The sequence below is a fragment of the Bufo gargarizans genome, chromosome 2 (genome assembly GCF_014858855.1).
Source record: "Bufo gargarizans isolate SCDJY-AF-19 chromosome 2, ASM1485885v1, whole genome shotgun sequence".
Taxonomy (NCBI): Eukaryota; Metazoa; Chordata; class Amphibia; order Anura; family Bufonidae; genus Bufo; species Bufo gargarizans.
Window position 1 is genome coordinate 47,745,566 of NC_058081.1, and position 24,518 is coordinate 47,770,083.

At 44.3% G+C, this 24,518-nt stretch overlaps 3 non-coding genes across 3 annotated transcripts; all 3 read left to right on the forward strand.

The window, feature by feature from the left end:
• Window positions 1–4,820: 4,820 nt before the first annotated feature.
• Window positions 4,821–4,892, forward strand: TRNAW-CCA. The gene has a single exon. It is a non-coding gene; the product is annotated as a tRNA-Trp (tRNA).
• Window positions 4,893–5,858: 966 nt separating this feature from the next.
• On the forward strand, window positions 5,859–5,930 carry TRNAW-CCA. The gene has a single exon. It is a non-coding gene; the product is annotated as a tRNA-Trp (tRNA).
• Window positions 5,931–19,540: 13,610 nt separating this feature from the next.
• On the forward strand, window positions 19,541–19,612 carry TRNAW-CCA. Its single transcript has one exon. It is a non-coding gene; the product is annotated as a tRNA-Trp (tRNA).
• The last annotated feature ends 4,906 nt before the right edge of the window (window positions 19,613–24,518 follow it).

Consider the following 24,518-nt stretch of genomic DNA (forward strand, 5'->3'; position numbering starts at 1 on the left):
CCAATAGGTAGTGAGCATCCCTGACCCGTCACCGGAGGACCTGGCCTGCCCAGTAATCCTATTACTCGCTCCCCAGTCCTAGCTCCCCCTCTCTTTTCACATGAGTAATTAGTTAATTAATTAGATATTGAGCCTTGAAGCTGTGAGGTCTGAAAGTGATGAATATTGGGCTGGTGTACTGTAGTAAAGGAGACCATAGGCAGGAAGGTCTATCTCTGATCCTCCCAGCCTGTAGATGGTATGTCTTCTCATCATAGTAACCTGTCACTAAGGTGTGTACAGGATGTTTTAACATAACTAACATAGTGCCCAAATCTCAGGGCTGGACCTTGACAGAGGACATTGAGGCCCCCTGGTAGAACATCTGACTCCAGATGAGAAGTGTGTGTGACAATTTGATTGTAATAAATGTATTTTATAAACAATAAATACAAAAAAATCTGACTACAGATGAGAAGATAAGATTGTATCCAGATGATGTTTGTTTTCACTAATGGGAAGAAAAGCAGAACAGTGGTGTGAACAGGTACCTACATTGTGATGGGGCTTTTCTCCTCTATGTATATTAGTAGAAGGAACCAAATTTATTCTATCTAAATATCTATCGTATTCATCTAATTGTATCTAACATCTATTAAACTAAAGTTCTGATTCCAGAACATTTTTCCGTCTTTGGTCACTGACAGGTCAAACATTATTAAAAACTACAAACCATAGTGGTCGGAGGGATTCCCTTTAGTAGAGCTGATTTAGAGATTTTCTGGAATAATGGTTGTTTATGGCTGGATCATGACTGATCACTATTTTGCTTCTAGCCAGCTTAAAATGTTGTATTCTAGTAAGATGTTTGATTACATGACCCTCAACTATGGTCTGTGGACCTTTGGTTTGATCTGTATCATTCTATATGTCTTCTTAGTGATGGTCCCTATCTTCTCATCTGAAGGCATTTCCTCTTTTGGAGGATTTTTGGCTGTAATCTGTGGTTTCTATGGAATCCTGAGCCCCTTTTATGGACTTTATCAGGCGGATGAAATGAGTTAGAAGAAGCTTGATGGGGAATTAAGGCACCTTGAATATCTAAGCAGCTGCCGGACCAAAGGAAGAGATAGGATTTAACGGCTTTAAAGCCAAAAATGAGAGTCACAAAAGACCCCACAGATAAAATGGATTAGGAGGATAAGCTGTGATTAAATCCCTTATGGATGGGTCAAAGGAGAGGACAATAGATTTTACAAGTGTCCCACCTTTCACTTCTACTGCTCTGTCCAAATGCTAATATTTTACTATCTGCTAAATCCAATTATGTCTGGTTCCATGAGAAAGAAGACAATTAAAAACATATGCATACAATCTAATCTATCATCTATCTACCTATCTATCTCATATCTATCTATCTATCTATCTATCATCTATCTATTATCTATATATTATCTATCTATTATCTATCTATTATCTATCTATCTATCTATCTTATATCTATCTATTATCTATCTATCTATCTATCTATCTATCTATCTATCTATTATCTATCTATTATCTATCTATTATCTATCTATTATCTATCTATTATCTATCTATCTATCTATCTTATATCTATCTATTATCTATCTATCTATCTATCATCTATTATCTATCTATTATCTATCTATTATCTATCTATTATCTATCTATTATCTATCTATCTATCTATCTTATATCTATCTATTATCTATCTATCTATCTATCTATGTAGAAATTCACAAAACAGGGCAGCACTCCTTGGATACAGCAATCTGGGTGCCAGCGTTCATCCCTTGATCCTGGGTACAAATATATGCAAAACAGTCCGCGCCACTCCTCTGTAGATGGTGAAAAAAGTGAATTACAAAGTGCATGTGTTCATATATCCCATGATTAATCAAATACTAATCAGTATAAACAGGACATAATTTGTATCTAATGTGAATACAATTCTATTCAAATATAATTCACACATGTGCACTCATTTATATACAGTATATCCAATAAAGTGCGATAGCGCCTGTGTATATCAGATAAAAACCGCCTGGCCATCCGAATATTATAGATAATATATAAACATCTATAAAGAAAAAGAAGAGGGGGGAAATCATAGTCATAAATACTGTCAAATAATCACCATTTTCGGACATGTTTAATTTACTTGAAAAGCGCGCCGCAACCTCAGCGTTGTCCTCCGTCACTGCGCAGGCTCCGCCTCTATTCTCCTCCTATGTTCACCAACAGTAATCGCCATCTTAATTAAGGGCGAATTTATGGGCAACTTCATATTAATACTTTATGCTTCTACAGCTACCTGGTGCTGGTCCGAACTTGGAGGGGACGCACAGCAGACTGCATGTCAGTTCTCTTAGCTGAGCGGAGCAGGCAGAGGAAGGATCCCGCTCCGCTCAGCTAATCCTGGCATAGTACATGGGTACAGGGTACGCATGTGCTATGCCAGCAGTTAGTAATAGTCCAGGGAGCACGGGCAGGACCAGCAATATTCGCTCGCACAAGTGTCAACCATGAAGACGGAGCCAGGCGACCGTCCATGACTGATGACAACTTTGAGGCTGCACTGGAACTGATTCCGGGGGATAGACGAGTGGCAGTGGATTATGTGGCAAATCATTTGCAAATTAGCCGTTGCTCAACCTATCAATAATCCATGACAGACTTGGGTTTTAAAAAGTTTTTGTGAGATGGAAGAGCTCAAACTGAGGCCTTTAGATATCTGCAAACACAATTTGGACAGATACTCTAAGGAAGGTGAAAGCCTCTTAAGAAGAATCATTACTTTTGACGAGACATGGATTCATCACCACGAGCCTGAGAGTAAACATTAGAGTAAGGAATGGAAACATCCTCCAAGAAAGGCAACCATCAACTGGAAAATTGATGCTTTGGAGACGAAGATTCACATCTGATGAATAGGTGAAGACAGAGGTGCATTAGTGGCTCTCAGCTCAGCCTAAAATATTTTTAGTGAAGAAATACAAAGGCTTATTGACAGACGGGCAAAGTGTATTGAAAAGCAGGGAGATTACGTTGAAAAAATATGTATTTGTCTTTTCTGAAAGCTAATTAAAATAAATTCTAGAGCCAGAGTGTGGATAATTTTGGACTCATCCTAATATAAGCTCCTGGCAGTGCCATCTTGAGCAGAATGGACATAAGCCCACTTGGCAAGCCATACCACTCCCCCAATGAGGTTGGACACCAGAAAAAGGCCTGCTGCAGGAACAACTTAGTAAACACAGAGAGCTGGAGGGGAGGGGGTCTTCCTCTGGCATGTGTATTCCTGGTGGAGTGGAGCCATAACGCCAAGAGCAGCATGCATCCCACTGGTGGGTGTTTCACAAAGAAGAAAAGGACCAAACAGATAATGGGGACTTGGTGCATGCCTTGCGTTAGAGAGGCCTAAGAGAAGGAGTCCAGGGCTAAACTATCTTCCCTGGCTGTGGACAAGGTGTGGTGGTCACTGCTGCTTTGGTGAATAGGAGATGGACACAGACAGTAATGGCCTGCAGACAATGCAGGAAAAGAGGGGAGTCTATCTCCTGTAGACTTTCCACAGTGAAAGAGTTGGCAGATGTACAGGGATTTTCTCTCCCACATGAGAGCTAACCACAGAGGCCACAAATATGGAGGAGTTGTCAGAGAATATGGAAGGAGAGGAAGTCTCCCTACACCAAACATGCCAACCAATTTCAGAAACCAGAATGTTCTCAGGCAGACCATCCAATTAAGTGACAGAGGCCTAGGAGTAGTAATGTCCAGAGGCGATGATGAGAGACCTCCAACTGGAGTGAGAGTGGTCCATGAGCTCAGAGAGTCTGGTGAAGATGTGGACAGGAGCTCCTCTGCAACACGCTACAGCAGAAGCAGGCAATACTGAGGACTCTGATGAGAGATCCTAGGGAGGTGTCACATGTAAGAACATCACCTTTGTAAAAGGAAGGGCCCTCTAGGCAATGGTGAGACTAGGCAGAGTTAAAAGGACTGCCTCTTTAAGAGACTTTAATGGCTATGAGAAATATTCCCTTATAATGAGGGACTTAAACCACAAAGCATATGAACTTGTAGACATGTTTTATGCAACGGGAACGAGTTTTGTAAATATTATATGTGCTTCCTTCTGCCATTATTTCCTTGTCATCTCAACAACCTGTTCTCCACATTCTTGAGAGCAAGGCTCACTATCTTGAATAAAGATGCCATTGCCATTAGGGAGCACCTCTGGCATTTAAAGAGATTCTCGTTTGTACAATGGTTAGGTAGGTGGTGTCACATCCCAAGGTGTCCAGCAGAACATCACACTGCTTCCACCGACTTGTCTTCTTACCATAATGTGTTCTGGTGCCATCTCTTCCCCAGGTAAGTGATGCATACAGCTGTCCACCTAATGTACACGTGATTCATCAGACCAGGCCGCCTTCTTCTAGGGCTCCATAGTCCAGTTCTGATGCTCAGGTGTCTAATGCGCTTCCATTGGTGGACAGGGATCAGCAAAAACACTCTGACCAATCTATGGCTAGTCAGCCTCATATACAACGAGCTGTGATGTCCACCATACTATCCTCGCCCTGAGGAACGTTTACCGCAATTTGCTCTAGAGTAGTTCTTATGAGGGATTGAGGGATTGAACTAGACAGGATGCAAGCTCAAGACACAAACATCCCAAAAGCACCAAAGTGCAACATCAGCGTGCAGATGGCATCTAATGCACCCAAACGAGATGGTTTGGAATGCAAGTCTGTTCAGAATTGCCGCTGATCAGCATTTTGGTAAAGAGACATCTGTACCAAGTACCAGTTGACCTCGTGGCGCAACGGTAGCGCGTCTGACTCCAGATCAGAAGGTTGCGTGTTCAAATCACGTCGGGGTCAGGTTCTGTTTTTTTTGTGTTTTATGCTTGATTCCAGAAACGTGTTCTGATATCTGCAAAATTCAATACTCTAAACCAGCAGCCAAGAAGAGGTCCATGGTCACCCTCGAGGAGCTGCAGAGATCCACAGCTCAGGTGGAATAATCTGTCCACAGGACAACTATTAGTTGTGTACTTCACAAATCTGACCTCTATCGAGTGGCAACAAGAATTGTGGTCATTTTTGAGAGCAAGCCATCAGAAGTCCCACTATATAGAGGCATTTTATACTTGCACACATTCTATAATACTGGTATCTTCTTATGTGGCACAAGGGTCTTTGGGCCCCCTCAGGCTCCTGGGACCGGTAGCGACTGCTACCTCTGCACCCCCTATAGCTACGCCCCTGGGGGGCACTATGGGGAAGGGTGGAGAGGAGCGCTAAAGAGGCATCTTCTGGGGGCACTAAAAAGGGGCATTTTATACTAGCATATTTAGGGGTGTTACTATGGGGAAGGGGTAGAGGAGCACTATGGAGGCATGTGCTGGGGGCACTAAGATGGTGTATTTTATACTGCCACATTATGGGGGACACTATGGAGAAGGGGGAGAGGAGCACTATGGGGGCTCCTACTCCGGGCATGATATAGGGGTATTTTATACTGGCACACATTATGGGGGCACTCTTGGGACATTGGCTTTATTGGGGGCACTAAGATTAGGTATTTTCGTGTACTGGCACACAACAGGGCATTTTTTGTACTGCACACATTATAAGGAGAAGTATTACTACTAGGGGGGCATTATGTTTTGCTCAAGACAAAAACATCTTAAAAGCACCAAAGTGCAATAACAGCGTTTAGATGGAATCTAATAAAGATACGGACAGAAAATATTACCCAAATGAGATGGTCTGGAGGGCAAGTGATCAGCATTTTGGTAAACAAGACAGTAGTATCAAATAGGGTTAGAAGCTGCACCATCAGTTGACCTTGTGGCGCAACGGTAGCGCGTCTGACTCCAGATCAGAAGGTTGCGTGTTCAAATCACGTCGGGGTCAGGTTCTGTTTTTTGTGTTTTATGCGTGATTCCAGAAACGTGCTCTGATATCTGCAAAATTCAATACACTAAACCAGCGATCAGCAACCTCCGGCACGCCAGCTGCTGTTAAACTACAACTCCCAGCATGCTCTATATATGTCTATGGGAGTTTTAAAGAACAGATGAGTGAGTGCGTATTCTGGGAAACGTAGCTTCACAACAGCTGGAGCGCCGAAGATTTCAGATCCCTGCACTAAACCAAAGGTCACCAAGCTGCTGGGGAACTACAACTCCCAGCATGCACATTTGCTGATCTAGATAGATAGAAGATAGATGATAGATACAAAGATTATAGATAGATATATACAGGGCCATCTTTAACGCTGGGCACAAGGGGCAGCTGCCTCTTGAGCCCCGCTGGCCACTGGTGACGTGGGGGCGGCGGCGGGGCACAGAGAGATGAGCGTTTCCATTGTGGAAGCGCTCATTTCCATAGTCATCTGTATCGCCGTTTCGGCAAACATGGCTTTATCATGATATATTCTGGAATATTCTGGAATAAACTGAATTTGCAAAGACACAGCTGCTGGGATTCATTACTACATGCAGAGTATTAGTGGCCGGTGCAGGCGGGACACAGGCTGGAAGAGGTCTGCATCGCATCTCTGCCAGCCTGATGGAGGTAAGTATAAGTGTTTATTTTTTTTATATGGTACTACTACTGGCACATGATTGGGGGGCATCTATGGGGCACTTGTAACTGGCACATGATTGGGGGGCATCTATGGGGCACCTGTTACTGGCACATAATTGGGGGCATCTATGGGGGCACTTGTTACTGGTACATGATTGGGTGGCATCTATGGGGCACTTGTTATTGGCACATCATTGGGGGCCATCTATGGGGGCATTTGTTACTGGCACATGATCGGGTGGCATCTATGGGGCACTTGTTACTGGCACATTATTGGGAGGCATCTATGGGGGCACTTGTTATTGGCACATGATTGGGGGGCATCTATGGGGGCACTTATTACTGGCACATGATTGGGTGGCATCTTTGGGGCACTTGTTACTGGCACATGATTGGGAGGCATCTATGGGGGCACTTGTTACTGGCACATGATTGGGAGGCATCTATGGGGGCACTTGTTACTGGCACATGATTGGGGGCATCTATGGGGCACTTATTACTGGCACATGTTTGGGAGGCATCTTTGGGGCACTTGTTACTGGCACATGATTGGGAGGCATCTTTGGGGCACTTGTTACTGGCACATGATTGGGAGGCATCTATGGGGGCACTTGTTACTGGCACATGATTGGGAGGCATATATGGGGGCACTTGTTATTGGCACATGATTGGGGGGCATCTATGGGGGCACTTATTACTGGCACATGATTGGGTGGCATCTATGGGGGCACTTGTTATGGGCACATGATTGGGGGGCATCTATGGGAGCTCTTATTACTTGCACATAATTAGGTGGCATCTATGGGGGCACATTTTACTGGCACATGATTGGGAGGCATCTATGGGGGTACTTGTTACTGGCACATGATTAGGGAGCATCTATGGGGGCACTTGTTACTGGCACATGATTGGGTGGCATCTTTGGGACCACTTGTTACTGGCACATGATTGGGTGGCATCTATGGGGGCAATTGTTACTGGCACATGATTGGGTGGCATCTTTGGGGCACTTGTAACTGGCACATGATTGGGGTGCATCTATGGGGGCTCTTGTTATTGACACATGATTGGGGGCATCTATGGGGGTACTTGTTACTGACACATGATTGGGGGGGATCTATGGGGGCACTTGTTACTGGCACATGATTAAGGGCATCTATGGGGGCACTTGTTATTGGCACATTATTGGGGGGCATCTTTGGGGGTACTTGTTACTGGCACATGATTGGGGGCATCTATTGGGGTACTTGTTACTGGCACATGATTGGGGGGCATCTATGGGGGCACTTGTTACTGGCACAATATTGGGGGGCATCTATGGGGGCACTTGTTATTGGCATATTATTGGGTGGCACTATAGGGGCACTCCTTACTGGCACATTATTGGCGGCACCATGGGACATCTACTGAGGCCACAAAGAAGAGTTATTTCATATGGGGGGAACTGTATAGGGGTATTTTATACTAGGGCACATTATGGTGGGTAGTATGGGGAAGGGGGAGAGGAGTACTATGGGCTCATCTATGGGGGGCACTAAGAAGGGGTATTTCATACTTGCAAAATATGGGGGCATCTACTGGGGCACTATATATGGGGCATTTTATACTGGTACATTATGGGGGGCACTAGGAAGAAGGGGGCAGAGGAGCACTATGGGGCATTTACTTGGGTCACTATGTAGTGGTATTTTATACTGGCACGTTATGGGGGCACTATGGGGACATTAGCTCAACTGGGGGCATTAAAAGGGGTATTTTTTGCACTGGCACATTATAAGGAGAATTATTACTTCTGGGGGGCATTATGATGGGCTTTATCACTACTGGGGGTCTATGGGGAACATGATTAATAGTATGGGCACTATGGGAGCATTATTACTTCTGGGGCACAGTGGGGACATGTTGGGGGCACTGTAGGAGCACTATTACTACCAAGTGTGCTCTAGCAGAGAATTATTCCCATTGGTGGGACTTTTGGGAGCACTATTACTGTGGGGGCACCTTGGCACAGTATCAGCTTACCACAATTATTTTGGGGGACGTTATGTTTACACTATTAGTGTCAGGGGCACTATTTGCTGGGCACAGTCATTTTAGGGCACTGTGTGCCAATAATTATTGAAGGGCACTATCTGCACGGTACTACTATTATCAGGGGGTTTATCTGTTTCTGCAGTATAGTATTGGGGAGCTCAGCGGCACAGTATTGGGGGTGGTAGGATGGTTTGTCCAGGATGATGGAAAAGTAGTAAACTAAGATTTTGTTTGTCAAACTGCAGAGACGAGAAACGGCTGAAAAATGGTCTCTGATCTGAAGGTCTGAAAGGAGAAGATGAGGAAAGAGAACATCTACATCAAAGGAGACGTCACTGGATGTAAGAGGTATGTGGGGCTGTATTACCCTGTATGTAGGGTGGATGGAGGGGGTAGTAGTACAGTACTATCTGCACATTGTAAAAAAAAAGAAAATCATCTGCAAAATACTATATATTTGTGTCAGAAGTTGTGCTTTTTTAATTTTTAGAGTAATGATACAGCCATTTTATTTGATACTTTTGTGCTGATTCTTTTTCCCCTCTATAGTAAGGGACACAATAGTCACCAGAACCACCACAGCTGAACGTCGTAGTTCCGGTGTCTATATCTTGTCTCTGCAAGCTTTCTAATGTAAACCCTGCCAAGGAACACCTCAAGTGGCCACTCATCATTACTAAAGTTACTACTCTACCAGGTGTGTGGATTTGTGTGTGTGTTGTGGTGGAGGGTGTGATTGCATTCTAGGGTGTGGGAAGGCGGGATCCAGGGGGCCCAAGGAAATTCTTGCCCAGGGTCCAATCAATATTAAAGACGGCCCTGGATATATAGATAGATAGATAGAATTCCAATCTCTGTGAATGTCATCCTCTCCTTCTTCTTTTCACCCCCCCCCCCCTTTGATCTTCGGACACTGACCGCGGCTTCCAGGCCTGGAACAGATTGTGACTTCTACCCCCGGATTAGGCACAAGTCACTGCGGCTGAATGTTTGGGCAGGAGGCAGAGTGTGAATGACTTGTTGGGGCTGCCTGGCAGGTGGGCGCGGGGCACAATGAGGAGGAGGCAGGAGCGGAAGGGCAGGGGGTAATCAGCCGTTGAATGACCATCTGAATGCTCCTGAAGACTTCCTGGAGAGAGGGAGGAGGATGAGAGGAGTAGTGAGGCGGAGAACGGCCGGCCTCACTAATTACCTCCGCACCACAGGGAAAAGGCTGCTGCGCCGTATCACATATGCTGGGCTTAGATACAGCAGATCATGTGGACACAGTATCATGCATGAAAGGCTTAGCTGCTGCAGTTCAGCAGACAGTATCACAAGCTTAGATACCGCACATTATGGGATTTAGTGCAACAGCTCAGCAGATATCATATGTCATGACAAGCTTAGATACATCAACTAGGCAGACAGTATCACACATGAAGGCTTAGATACTGCAGTTCAGTAGACAGCATGTGACTTGATATCCTGAGATACACAGCTCAGCAGTCAGTATCACACATGAAAGACTTAGATACAGCACTCCAACAGACAGGAATATACATGATAGGCTTAGATACTGTAGTTTAGGAGACCGTATCACACATGATAGGATTAGATACACAGATCAGCAGACAGTATCACACATGGTAGGATTAGATACACAGCTCAGCAAACAGTATCACACAGGATTGGATTAGATACACAGCTCAGCAGACAGTATCACACAGGATAGGATTAGATACACAGCTCAGCAGACAGTATCACACAGGATAGGATTAGATACACAGCTCTGCAGACAGTATCACACAGGATAGAATTAGATACACAGCTCAGCAGACAGTATCACACAGGGTAGGATTAGATACACAGCTCAGCATGCAGTATCACACAGGATAGGATTAGATACACAGCTCAGCAGACAGTATCACACAGGGTAGGATTAGATACACAGCTCAGCAGGACAGTATCACACAGGATAGGATTAGATACACAGCTCTGCAGACAGTATCACACAGGATAGAATTAGATACACAGCTCAGCAGACAGTATCACACAGGGTAGGATTAGATACACAGCTCAGCATGCAGTATCACACAGGATAGGATTAGATACACGGCTCAGCAGACAGTATCACACAGGGATAGGATTAGATACACAGCTCAGCAGACAGTATCACACAGGATAGGATTAGATACACAGCTCAGCAGACAGTATCACACAGGATAGGAGTAGATACACAGCTCAGCAGACAGTATCACACAGGGATAGGATTAGATACACAGCTCAGCAGACAGTATCACACAGGGATAGGATTAGATACACAGCTCAGCAGACAGTATCACACAGGGATAGGATTAGATACACAGCTCAGCAGACAGTATCACACAGGATAGGATTAGATACACAGCTCAGCAGACAGTATCACACAGGATAGGATTAGATACACGGCTCAGCAGACAGTATCACACAGGATAGGATTAGATACACAGGCTCAGCAGACAGTATCACACAGGATAGGATTAGATACACAGCTCAGCAGACAGTATCACACAGGATAGGATTAGATACACGCTCAGCAGACAGTATCACACAGGATAGGATTAGATACACAGGCTCAGCAGACAGTATCACACAGGATAGGATTAGATACACAGCTCAGCAGACAGTATCACACAGGACTAGGATTAGATACACGGCTCAGCAGACAGTATCACCACAGGATAGGATTAGGATACACGGCTCAGCCAGACAGTACCAAGTATCACACAGGATTAGGATTAGATCCACGGCTCAGCAGGACAGTATCACACAGGATAGGATTAGATCCACGGCCTCAGCAGACAGTATCACACAGGATAGGATTAGATTACACGGCTCAGCAGACAGGTTATCACAACAGGATAGGATTAGTATACACAGGCTTCCGCAGGGACAGTATCACCACAGGATTAGGATTAGAGTACACAGCTCAGCCAGGACAGTATCACACAGGATTAGGATTAGCTACACAGCTCATCAGCACGTATACACAGGATCGGATTAGATACACAGCTCATCAGTCAGTATCACCCAGGATAGGATTAGATAACATCAGCTCAGGTCACACAGGTAGGATAGTATACACAGCTCAGCAGACAGTATCACACAGGATAGGATTAGATACACAGCTCAGCAGACAGTATCACACAGGATAGGATTAGATACACAGCTCAGCAGGACAGTATCACACAGGATAGGATTAGATACACAGCTCAGCAGACAGTATCACACAGGATAGGATTAGATACACAGCTCAGCAGACAGTATCACACAGGATAGGATTAGATACACAGCTCAGCAGACAGTATCACACAGGGATAGGATTAGATACACAGCTCAGCAGACAGTATCACACAGGATAGGATTAGATACACAGCTCAGCAGACAGTATCACACAGGATAGGATTAGATACACGGCTCAGCAGACAGTATCACACAGGATAGGATTAGATACACAGCTCAGCAGACAGTATCACACAGGATAGGATTAGATACACGGCTCAGCAGACAGTATCACACAGGATAGGATTAGATACACGGCTCAGCAGACAGTATCACACAGGATAGGATTAGATACACGGCTCAGCAGACAGTATCACACAGGATAGGATTAGATACACGGCTCAGCAGACAGTATCACACAGGATAGGATTAGATACACAGCTCAGCAGACAGTATCACACAGGATAGGATTAGATACACAGCTCAGCAGACAGTATCACACAGGATAGGATTAGATACACAGCTCAGCAGACAGTATCACACAGGATAGGATTAGATACACAGCTCAGCAGACAGTATCACACAGGATAGGATTAGATACACAGCTCAGCAGGACAGTATCACACAGGATAGGATTAGATACACGGCTCAGCAGACAGTATCACACAGGATAGGATTAGATACACAGCTCAGCAGACAGTATCACACAGGAGTAGGATTAGATACACAGCTCAGCAGACAGTATCACACAGGATAGGATTAGATACACAGCTCAGCAGACAGTATCACACAGGATAGGATTAGATACACAGCTCAGCAGACAGTATCACACAGGATAGGATTAGATACACAGCTCAGCAGACAGTATCACACAGGATAGGATTAGATACACAGCTCAGCAGACAGTATCACACAGGATAGGATTAGATACACAGCTCAGCAGACAGTATCACACAGGATAGGATTAGATACACAGCTCAGCAGACAGTATCACACAGGATAGGATTAGATACACAGCTCAGCAGACAGTATCACACAGGATAGGATTAGATACACAGCTCAGCAGACAGTATCACACAGGATAGGATTAGATACACAGCTCAGCAGGACAGTATCACACAGGATAGGATTAGATACACAGCTCAGCAGACAGTATCACACAGGATAGGAATTAGATACACAGCTCAGCAGACAGTATCACACAGGATAGGATTAGATACACAGCTCAGCAGACAGTATCACACAGGATAGGATTAGATACACAGCTCAGCAGACAGTATCACACAGGATAGATTAGATACAAGCTCAGCAGACAGTATCACACAGGATAGGATTAGATACACAGCTCAGCAGACAGTATCACACAGGATAGGATTAGATACACGGCTCAGCAGACAGTATCACACAGGATAGGATTAGATACACAGCTCAGCAGACAGTATCACACAGGATAGGATTAGATACACAGCTCAGCAGACAGTATCACACAGGATAGGATTAGATACACAGCTCAGCAGACAGTATCACACAGGATAGGATTAGATACACAGCTCAGCAGACAGTATCACACAGGATAGGATTAGATACACAGCTCAGCAGACAGTATCACACAGGGTAGGATTAGATACACAGCTCAGCAGACAGTATCACACAGGATAGGATTAGATACACAGCTCAGCAGACAGTATCACACAGGATAGGATTAGATACACAGCTCAGCAGACAGTATCACACAGGATAGGATTAGATACACAGCTCAGCAGACAGTATCACACAGGATAGGATTAGATACACGGCTCAGCAGACAGTATCACACAGGATAGGATTAGATACACGGCTCAGCAGACAGTATCACACAGGATAGGATTAGATACACGGCTCAGCAGACAGTATCACACAGGATAGGATTAGATACACGGCCTCAGCAGACAGTATCACACAGGATAGGATTAGATACACGGCTCAGCAGACAGTATCACACAGGATAGGATTAGATACACGGCTCAGCAGACAGTATCACACAGGATAGGATTAGATACACAGGCTCAGCAGACAGTATCACACAGGATAGGATTAGATACACAGCTCAGCAGACAGTATCACACAGGATAGGATTAGATACACAGCTCAGCAGACAGTATCACACAGGATAGGATTAGATACACAGCTCAGCAGACAGTATCACACAGGATAGGATTAGATACACGGCTCAGCAGACAGTATCACACAGGATAGGATTAGATACACAGCTCAGCAGACAGTATCACACAGGATAGGATTAGATACACAGCTCAGCAGACAGTATCACACAGGATAGGATTAGATACACAGCTCAGCAGACAGTATCACACAGGATAGGATTAGATACACAGCTCAGCAGACAGTATCACACAGGATAGGATTAGATACACAGCTCAGCAGACAGTATCACACAGGATAGGATTAGATACACAGCTCAGCAGACAGTATCACACAGGATAGGATTAGATACACAGCTCAGCAGACAGTATCACACAGGATAGGATTAGATACACAGCTCAGCAGACAGTATCACACAGGATAGGATTAGATACACAGGCTCAGCAGACAGTATCACACAGGATAGGATTAGATACACAGCTCAGCAGACAGTATCACACAGGATAGGATTAGATACACAGCTCAGCAGACAGTATCACACAGGATAGGATTAGATACACAGCTCAGCAGACAGTATCACACAGGATAGGATTAGATACACAGCTCAGCAGACAGTATCACACAGGATAGGATTAGATACACAGCTCAGCAGACAGTATCACACAGGATAGGATTAGATACACAGCTCAGCAGACAGTATCACACAGGATAGGATTAGATACACAGCTCAGCAGACAGTATCACACAGGATAGGATTAGATACACAGCTCAGCAGACAGTATCACACAGGATAGGATTAGATACACAGCTCAGCAGACAGTATCACACAGGATAGGATTAGATACACGGCTCAGCAGACAGTATCACACAGGATAGGATTAGATACACGGCTCAGCAGACAGTATCACACAGGATAGGATTAGATACACGGCTCAGCAGACAGTATCACACAGGATAGGATTAGATACACGGCTCAGCAGACAGTATCACACAGGATAGGATTAGATACACGGCTCAGCAGACAGTATCACACAGGATAGGATTAGATACACAGCTCAGCAGACAGTATCACACAGGATAGGATTAGATACACAGCTCAGCAGACAGTATCACACAGGATAGGATTAGATACACAGCTCAGCAGGCAGTATCACACAGGATAGGATTAGATACACAGCTCAGCAGGCAGTATCACACAGGATAGGATTAGATACACGGCTCAGCAGACAGTATCACACAGGATAGGATTAGATACACAGCTCAGCAGACAGTATCACACAGGATAGGATTAGATACACAGCTCAGCAGGCAGTATCACACAGGATAGGATTAGATACACAGCTCAGCAGACAGTATCACACAGGATAGGATTAGATACACAGCTCAGCAGACAGTATCACACAGGATAGGATTAGATACACAGCTCAGCAGACGGTATCACACAGGATAGGATTAGATACACAGCTCAGCAGACAGTATCACACAGGATAGGATTAGATACACAGGCTCAGCAGACAGTATCACACAGGATAGGATTAGATACACAGCTCAGCAGACAGTATCACACAGGATAGGATTAGATACACAGCTCAGCAGACAGTATCACACAGGATAGGATTAGATACACAGCTCAGCAGACAGTATCACACAGGATAGGATTAGATACACAGCTCAGCAGGACAGTATCACACAGGATAGGATTAGATACACAGCTCAGCAGACAGTATCACACAGGATAGGATTAGATACACAGCTCAGCAGACTGTATCACACAGGATAGGATTAGATACACAGCTCAGCAGACAGTATCACACAGGGTAGGATTAGATACACAGCTCAGCAGGCAGTATCACACAGGATAGGATTAGATACACAGCTCAGCAGACTAGTATCACACAGGATAGGATTAGATACACAGCTCAGCAGACAGTATCACACAGGATAGGATTAGATACACAGCTCAGCAGGCAGTATCACACAGGATAGGATTAGATACACAGCTCAGCAGACAGTATCACACAGGATAGGATTAGATACACAGCTCAGCAGACAGTATCACACAGGATAGGATTAGATACACAGCTCAGCAGACAGTATCACACAGGATAGGATTAGATACACAGCTCAGCAGACAGTATCACACAGGATAGGATTAGATACACAGCTCAGCAGACAGTATCACACAGGATAGGATTAGATACACAGCTCAGCAGACAGTATCACACAGGATAGGATTAGATACACAGCTCAGCAGACAGTATCACACAGGATAGGATTAGATACACGGCTCAGCAGACAGTATCACACAGGATAGGATTAGATACACAGCTCAGCAGGCAGTATCACACAGGATAGGATTAGATACACAGCTCAGCAGCAGTATCACACAGGATAGGATTAGATACACGGCTCAGCAGACAGTATCACACAGGATAGGATTAGATACACAGGCTCAGCAGACAGTATCACACAGGATAGGATTAGATACACAGCTCAGCAGGCAGTATCACACAGGATAGGATTAGATACACAGCTCAGCAGGACAGTATCACACAGGATAGGATTAGATACACCGGCTCAGCAGACAGTATCACACAGGATAGGATTAGATACACGGCTCAGCAGACAGTATCACACAGGATAGGATTAGATACACCGCTCAGCAGGCAGTATCACACAGGATAGGAATTAGATACACGGCTCAGCAGTACAGTAGTCACACAGGATAGGATTGATACACGGCTCAGCCAGACAGTATCACACAGGATAGGATTAGATACACGGCTCAGCAGACAGTATGACACAGGACAGGATTAGATACAGAGCTCAGCAGACAGTATCACAACATGATGGATTAGATACACAGCTCAGCAGTCAGTATCACCAGGATAGGATTAGATACACAGCTCAGCAGGCAGTATCACACAGGATAGGATTAGATACACGGCTCAGCAGACTGTATCACACAGGATGGGATTGGATACAGCAGCTCAGCAGACAGTATCACACAGGATAGGATTAGATACACGGCTCAGCAGACTGTATCACACAGGATAGGATTAGATACACGGCTCAGCAGACAGTATCACATAGAATTAGATACACGGCTCAGCAGACAGTATCACACAGGATAGGATTGGATACAGCAGCTCAGCAGACAGTATTAGACATGATCGGATTAGATACACAGCTTAGCAGACAGTATCACACATGAAAGGCTTAGATACACAGCTCAGCAGACAGTATCACACAGGATAGGATTGGATACACAGCTCAGCAGACAGCATCACACAGGATAGGATTAGATACACAGCTCAGTAGGCAGTATCACACAGGATAGGATTAGATACACAGCTCAGCAGTCAGTGTTACACAGGATAGGATTAGATACACGGCTCAGCAGACAGTATCACACAGGATAGGATTAGATACACAGCTCAGCAGACAGTATCACACAGGATAGGATTAGATACCCAGCTCAGCAGACAGTATCACACAGGATAGGATTAGATACACAGCTCAGCAGACAGTATCACACATGAAAGGCTTAGATACCACAGTTTAGTAGACAGTATCTGACATGATAGGCTGAGATACCGCAGCTCAGCAGAATCATACATGATGATTATGATGACTTGTCCAGGGCCGCACTGCACATTAGGCCAGGTGAGGCAGTCGCCTCAGGCGGCACATCCCTGGAGATTACTGGGGGCGGTGGCAGGGCTGAGGGAAATAAGCACTTCCATTGTGGAAGCCCTCATATATCTATATTCGACTGTATTGCCGTTGTCAGGATGGCGATACAGTTGAATGCCGCGGTGGGGCACGGGAGCGAGGTCTCCCTGCCCCATTCCTTCTGATAGGCTTCAGGCCTAGTGTCTGTAGCCTATCAGAGGCCGGCGCAGGTGACGCAATGACGTCATCGTCATCGCACTGACTGAGCCGCGCAGCATACAGAGCAGGACACAGGCCGGAGGATGCCTGCATCACATCCTGACAGCCACATGGAGGTACAGAGCCTTGAAAAAGTATTCATACCCCTTGAACTTTGACACATTTCTTCACGTTGCACCCACAAACTTAAATGTATATATTGGGATTTTCTGTGATAAACCACCTAATTAGTACATACAGTCCACCTGTGGGTACTGTATTCTCAGTATAACTACAGCTGTTCTGTGAAGGCCTCAGAGGTTTGGTAGTGAACATTAGTGATCAACCAGCATCATCAAAAAACCAAGGAACACACCAGACAGATCAGGGATAAAAGTTGTGGAGAAGTGTAAAGCAGGGTTAGGTTATAAAAAAATATCCCAAGCTCTGAACATCTCACGGAGCTCTGATGAATCCATCGTCCGAAAATGGAAGGAGTATGGCACAAGTGAAAACCTACCAAGACATGGCCGTCCACCTAAACTGATTGCCCAGACAAGGAGAGCACTAATTAGAGAAGCAGCCAAGAAGAGGTCCATAGTCACCCTCGAGGAGCTGCAGAGATCCACAGCTCAGGTGGAATAATCTGTCCACAGGACAACTATTAGTTGTGTACTTCACAAATCTGACCTCTATCGAGTGGCAACAAGAATTGTGGTCATTTTTGAGAACAAGCCATCAGAAGTCCCACTATATAGAGGCATTTTATACTTGCACACATTCTATAATACTGGTATCTTCTTATGTGGCACAAGGGTCTTTGGGCCCCCTTAGGCTCCTGGACCCGGTAGCGACTGCTACCTCTGCACCCCCTATAGCTACGCCCCTGGGGGGCACTATGGGGAAGGGTGGAGAGGAGCGCTAAAGAGGCATCTGCTGGGGGCACTAAAAAGGGGCATTTTATACTAGCATATTTAGGGGGGTTACTATGGGGAAGGGGTAGAGGAGCACTATAGAGGCATGTGCTGGGGGCACTAAGATGGTGTATTTTATACTGCCACATTATGGGGGACACTATGGAGAAGGGGGAGAGGAGCACTATGGGGGCTCCTACTGGGGGCACGATAAAGGGGTATTTTATACTGGCACACATTATGGGGGCACTCTTGGGACATTGGCTCTATTGGGGGCACTAAGATGAGGTATTTTCGTGTACTGGCATACAACAGGGCATTTTTTGTACTACACACATTATAAGGAGAAGTATTACTACTGGGGGGGGTATTATGTTGGGCTTTATTAATACTCGGGAACTATGGAGAACATGATTAATAGTATGAGCACTATGGGGGCATAATTACTTCTGGGGCACAGTGGGGACAGTATTACCCTTGGGGGAACTGTAGGGGCACTATTACTACTAAGTGCACTCTGGCAGAGAATTATGTGGGACTTGGGACCAGACAGGATGCTCAAGACAAAAACATCTTAAAAGCACCAAAGTGCAATAACAGCGTGTAGATGGAATCTAATAAAGATACGGACAGAAAATATTACCCAAATGAGATGGTCTGCAGGGCAAGTGATCAGCATTTTGGTAAACAAGACAGTAGTGTCCAATAGGGTTGGAAGCTGCACCAGCAACTGACCTCGTGGCGCAACGGTAGCGCGTCTGACTCCAGATCAGAAGGTTGCGTGTTCAAATCACGTCGGGGTCAGGTTCCATTTTTTTTTTGTGTGTTTTATTCTTAATTCCAGAAATGCGAAACTATATGAAAAGTAGAAGCTATTCACGCATATTTTTGATCAAGAATGTGTCGGGCCCATCTACTAGCGACAAGGTGGCTTCTATCAGACGGGACCTACACTAACACAGGCCTCCTGGGCTTTAGGCCTACAAGTTTCAGGGCAAAGTAGGACCCAACTATGAGATACTCTGATTAAAAGCACCAAGTAGATGGGCAGGAGTTCAGAGGGGACACCGCTCCCCCACATACATAGCACATCTATCTATCTAGATCAGCAAATGTGCATGCTGGGAGTTGTAGTTCCACAGCAGCTTGGTGACATTTGGTTTAGTGCAGGGATCTGAAATCTTCAGCGCTCCAGCTGTTGTGAAGCTACAGTTCCCAGAATACGCACTCACTCAGCTGCTCTTTAGAACTCACATAGACGTGAATGGAGCATACTGGGAGTTGTAGTTTAACAGCAGCTGGCATGCCGTAGGTTGCTGATCGCTGGTTTAGTGTATTGAATTTTAAAGATATCAGAGCGCGTTTCCAAGAGGATGTATTTTTACTACTGGAGGACTACTGGGAACATTACTAGTATAGGCACTACGGGGGCATAATTACTTCTGGGACACAGTGGGGACATTATTACGGTTGGGGGCACTATTACTATGTGGTAGAGAATTATTTCTATTGGTGGGACTTTGGGGAGCGCTATTACTGTGGGGGACTATGTTACGGCTATAAGTTTCAGGGACACTATTTGCTGGGTGCATTTACTTTTTGGGGCACTGTGTGCCAATAATTATTGAAGGGGGCACTATCTGTGTGGTACTAGTATTATCCGGGGGATTATCTGTTTCTGCAGTATAGTATTGGGGAACACAGCGGGCACAGTATTAGAGGTGGCAGGATGGGATGTTGAGAAGGTGGGAGGAGGATGGAAAAGTAGGAAACTAAGATGTCTATTTGTCGAACTTTGCAAAGACAAGAGATGGCTGAAAGAAACCATCATGGCGGTCTGGTCTGAATGGAGAAGATGAGGAAAGAGAATATCTACATCAGATGAGACATCACTGGATGTAAGAGGTATGTGGTGCTGTATGACCCTGTATCTTTGGTACTCTGTGTGTAGACTCAAGATCTCTTCTTGCTGTCAGCGAATGGGTATATTCTTGATTCCATCCAGAGGCTGAACCTAAACCTATTACTTCTCACAGCAGAACCTAATACTTCACACATCTCCCTCCTGTCCTGTTGCGGTTACAGTGTATCAGTCTGGAGAGCTGGTCGCTTAGCTGACAGAGGACTGTGTGTGCTGGATACAATTGTAACGACCCATCAGCTGTGACAACTAGTAGATCTGGAAGGGGTTCTCAGCTTCTGGATTTCCAGGATCTTAGGAGATTATTATTAGGACTTCAGAATTGGAAGATCCTCAAAACGTGTCAGGGACAGCTACAGACATACGCCTTAAAATGAAGGTTATTTAATGTCCGCCCTCCTTCAACACCCTGCAACAACACTTTTCTCCACATGTCAACACCCAGTTTAGATTATGGTGTTTTTAAATCCAGAAGGACATGGTCAGGGGTGTGAGGAAGGACACTGGGACACACTCAGCAGGGAGGAGATAAGAGACACATGGGATGATGACCCTTCTACCCTGTCCCTCTGCTCCCTCTGAGAACTCACCTGCTCCTCACTACTAGAGATGGCCTTGCGGTTGGCCCAGCTGTCGTTTCGCAGCGAACTTTCACAGCGATTCGCCGAACATGCGAACGTATAGCGATATCTTAAGTGAAAAGAAGTGGCGCACTGGATTGGTGCTAACAACTGGAGAGGTGCTCTCAGTAAAAAGGACTCACCCTTCCTTTGGTACAATAAAGAAAAATGTAAAACAGATACTGGGCACTCTCTTAATACAGGAACCTCATAGTTTATTGATAATAACACACATAAAAAATTATTATTATTTTTTTTTTTTTTTTTTTTGTGCAATTGACTACCTATGATAATAAAACATGCAATATAAATAAAACAAATACAATATAGATAGCGATATCTGCCGGCGCCATATTCTTTTGCATTGCGCCGAACTTTGACCCATGAAACATCCATCAGGTGGGAAAGGACAGCCACTTAAGACGTTTCAGCACATGGACATACCCCCACCCTATCACAGAACCCGATCTGGCAGCCATTTTACATTATCTGTTTTGCCAGTGTAGGGAGAGGTTGCTTTGTGGATTAGGGACAGACTGTTAGGAACACCAAACGCTAGCTAATAGGGGTATAAAAGTCCTTTTCAGGACTAGTATAGGTGTGCTATCGATAGGTGTGACTTACTGAGGGGTGTGATATACTTATAATATACTTTCTAACATAGAAAGTATATTATAGTGCAATTGTATTGTGCAGCAGTTGTGTGCGGTTCTGCTGCGATACCGAGTGACAAACGCTATTGGAACAACTGATTAAGGGGTGTAATATACCTGCTTCCACAAAATACTGATTGGGGGCTGCGATACACCTGTGGTGTGATATAACAGGGGTGTGATATACCTGCTTCCACTAAATACACTGATTAAGGCTGAGTTCACACTTTAGTTATTTAGTCAGTTATTTCCATCAGTTATTGTGAGCCACAACCAGTAGTGAAGCCTACACAGCGATAAGGTATAATGGGAAAATGTCCTATGTTTTTGACCTGCACCTGGTTTGGGCTCACAATAACTGATCAAATAACGGAAGTGTGAACTCAGCCTAGTAGTTCAATATACCTGCTTCCACCAAATATTGATTGAGGGGTCCGATATACCTGCTTCCACCAAATATTGATTGAGGGGTCCGATATACCTGCTTCCACCAAATATTGATTGAGGGGTCCGATATACCTGCTTCCACAAAATACTGATTAAGGAGTTTGATATCCCTGTTTACACAAAATACTGATTGAGGTCTGCAATATACCTGCTTTCACAAAATACTGATTAACGGGATTGATATTTATACCTGCTTCTACTAAATATTGATTGAGGCCTGCGAGATACCTGAAAAATGAAATAGATGAACTGGGCACTCTCTTGGAACCATACAGAAGTTTATTAATCTTTGAAACAACCTTAAAAACAACAATAAAAAGGATATAACCCACATATTAAAATCACTATAAATATTCAACAGTACGTAGCATAGAATATAGATGAATGGTGGTCTATAGGCTGGATAGTATACCAGTACTTAAAACTAGATGGCATATATAACAAATAAAATACAAATGCAAAAGTACTATAGATCGATCAATAAATAGATATTCGCATAAATATTCAAATCCGAAATAAAAACTATTAGATCTTCGCAGGGAACGTATTGGCTACGATTTTCGTATAGCTCTCTGTCACAAATTACTCCCAGAAAGAAATAATGCCGACAGTGTTCATAATGTCCCGAAAAATCCAGTACAAAAATGATTAAAGGCAACGTTGATTATTTCCTGTCCCACACCGGCAAGATGTAGCGGCATCCCGCTATATATTCAAACCAGCGGTGTCCCACTGGGTTAATAACACAGCAGTTTTGATAAATATCCTACCGGTAAATGTTCGAAAGTGGTTCGAAGATAATATTATCGTATATGTTTCCTCACCAAATCGCTACAAAATTGCTCTGCTGGTTCTTTCTTTTTTATATAACAGCCAATTATACTCGAGCGATCGTAGTGTTCACTTCCCATGTTGGTAAATGTTTGACACGTGCAGTCCGATCTTTGCTGTAGACTGTGGTCTTTCAAGGTTTCTTTCTCATTTACCCTTTCCGCAGTATTGAACAAAATGCTGTGAGGATTCGGCAATATCTTTCAGTCTCCAATCTTTAGAGGTTCGGGGTCCTGTAGACACGTTTCGGGGCATTTGATCGCCCCTTCCTCAGTAGCTACCAGTCCCCCTTAAAGTACTTCCTTTTATAGTCAGCGGATACATTCTCAAGTCCCGTCATGGATCTTCTCCGGCTTTAGAATGCAACCTTTTCTAGGATTTGCATTCGAACCTATAACACATTCTACTCTTGATTTCAAATACATTGTTTTATATATGCCATTACTCCATAATTACATACTGATAGTTTGTTCATTTAAAACTAATAAAACCAATAATATAATTAAAAACTTTCCATACAGATTATACATCTAACTCTGCTGGTTCTTCCTCTCTAAAAAGTGCATCAAAAGCCATGCGGTTTTGATGCGGTTTCCATGCGTTTTTTTCAAAATCGCTTCTTTATGCTACTTAATATCTGTTGGGTTATGGGCTGAGCTATAAAAATGGAGTCATCTGTACCTAAAGTTAAAATAGAGTTAAAAATAGAAAACTTTCAGATCCATCTTTCTACTCTAGGGTCCTCTACATATACTTGGGGTTCCTATGTTTTATGCATTTTCAATGTTCGAGATACCTGCTTCCGCAAAATACTGATTGAGGGCTGCGATATACCTGCTTCCACAAAATACTGATTGAGGGCTGCGATATACCTGCTTCCACAAAATACTGATTAAGGGGTTCGATATACCTGTTTCTACCAAATATTGATTGAGGCCTGCGAGATACCTGCTTCCACACAATATTGATTGAGGGCTGCAATATACCTGCTTCCGCAAAATCCTGATTAAGGGGATTTATGTACCTGTTTCCACCAAATATTGATTGAGGCTTGCGATATACCTGCTTACACACAATACTGATTAAAGGGGTTTGATATACCTGCTTCCACAAAATATTGATTGAGGTCTGCAATATACCTGCTTCCACAAAATACTGATTAAGGGGATTAATATACCTGCTTCCACAAAATACTGATTGAGGGCTGTGATATACCTGCTTCCACAAAATACTGATTA